At 35.6% G+C, this 2,076-nt stretch overlaps 1 non-coding gene across 1 annotated transcript; it reads right to left on the reverse strand.

Moving 5' to 3' along the window:
• Positions 1 to 315: 315 nt before the first annotated feature.
• Positions 316 to 421, reverse strand: LOC124650693. The gene has a single exon (XR_006987119.1). It is a non-coding gene; the product is annotated as a small nucleolar RNA R71 (small nucleolar RNA).
• Between the last annotated feature and the right edge of the window lie 1,655 nt (positions 422 to 2,076).

Genomic DNA, 2,076 nt, shown 5'->3' on the forward strand with positions numbered 1-2,076 from the left:
TTTAAATGCACCTACTGAAAGTATTCCATATAAAATACCTATGAAAATTATTGAACGTGTTATGGATAACCGCTATGAAGGGGATGGAACTCGTGCATCCCGGAGATCATTTACTTGTTTTTGCATGAATTATGTGGGTTATTCAAGTGTGCGGGTATCTCTATGGATGAAGTGAAGAAGAAATTATTCTCTATGTCGTTGACTCGGTAAAGCGGCGCATTGGCATAAACTGCTGAATGATGAGCATTCTCTTGATTGGAAGGATATTGTGCATCTATTTTATTCTAAATTCTATCCTCCAAGTGAAATTCACAAAGACCGAAACCGAATATATAATTTCTGGCCTCATGATGGAGAGAGTATTTCCCAAGCATGGGAGAGATTGAAGTCTTTAATGCTCAAATGCCCCAATCATGAGCTTCCAGGTAATATCATTATTGATAATTTCTATGCGAGACTTTCTCTTCAAGATAAGACTTTGCTGGATGCTACTTGTTCTGGATCATTCACGCGCAACAAAGAAGAGTTTAAAAGGGACCTTCTTGATCGGATTAAGGAGAACGCCGAAGATTGGGAGAACGACAAAGGTAAAGAGTCGGTATAAATTATGATTATGAATGCATTGAAACTTTTATGGATACCGATAAATTTCGAAATATGAGTGCTACTTATGGTCTTGACTCTCAAGTTGCTACAAATCTTTATAAAGCCTTTGCTTCTCATTTTGAATTGCCTAAAAAGAATTTTGATAAGTATCATGAACCTTTTAAAGAGGCTTGTATGAAGAATGAAATTGTTGTTAATTATTGTAATGAGCATGCTCAAACTCCTAAGAATGTTATTTCCTATAAGCATGTTAATTTTTGTGGAATACATAGACCTTGTGGAGTTAATCAAATCAAAAATGAATATTGTATCCATCATGCTAATGAAAAAACTAGAAAGTGGTTTAGGGCTCTAGATGATCTTGGTAAAAAAGTTTGTGCCCTCTATCCTTTTATTTGTGAAGTTTGCCATGAAGTGGGTCATTTTAATTTTCAATGCTCCTCCAATGATAATTTGAACCCAATAAGTGCTGCAAATTCGTATTGTGATGATGAAATTACTCCTAATCAGCATGATGAACTTACTTTATTTTTGGGGTGTGAAGAACTATCGAGAAAAATCTCTTTGTTACATATGAGTGATCTTGATATTGATGATGTCCTTCATGGGTGTTTTTCTTATTGCATTGATAATAGCCATACAAATACTTACATACAAAATATTTTAGAAGATGACACCTTGCCAAAATATGATAGGACCGCTGTGTGTTTTCAACTAATTAATGAAAAGGAGGGATCCTCCCAAGTTTCTTCTATTGTTTCTGAAAGTAAATCAGGTTATGCGGACAAGCCACCCTTCAAACCTCTTCCTCCTAAAGAAGGGAACGAGGAGAAGGAAGAGAAGAAGAAGAAGAAGAAGGGAACAAAGAAGAAGAAGAAGAAGAAGAAGAAGGAGAATAAAAAGAAAGAGGTAACGGCGTATCCCCGCGTGAATGAGATAACGCTAGGTAACCGTAAGTATGTTGCTCCTAATGATTATTGTGACAATGAATCTGAATACGATGATCTTCCTATGCCCTTTACATACAGTAGCGATCATGATTTGAATGAGCACACTACTTTTGATATTACAAATCTCCGGGAAACTAATTCTGAAAATGATGATAATAATTGCCATAGTGTCGGTACTATCCATGCTTCCTCCCATAATGATATAGAAAGCTCTAAGCTTGGGGAAGAGGTGTTTGAAAATCCTTTAGCTACTGGTCATTATGTTCTTGATACATCTCCTTCTAATAAAAATGATGGTGTGGACACGGGTAAACCGACTCGTGAAAGATAACTATTCTATTTCCTATGATGACACCGTGCCCCCGATCTCCGATGATTATTATAAAGAATGCTATGATATAGGTTCTAACTATCCTTATGAAACTTGTCATAGTCATGATTGGATTACTAAAAACAATTCCCTTAATATGCAATTTGTTTACCATGTTCAAATTCTTGATAATAATCTTACTCCAATTAC

Source organism: Lolium rigidum, chromosome 4, assembly GCF_022539505.1.
Source record: "Lolium rigidum isolate FL_2022 chromosome 4, APGP_CSIRO_Lrig_0.1, whole genome shotgun sequence".
Classification (NCBI taxonomy): Eukaryota; Viridiplantae; Streptophyta; class Magnoliopsida; order Poales; family Poaceae; genus Lolium; species Lolium rigidum.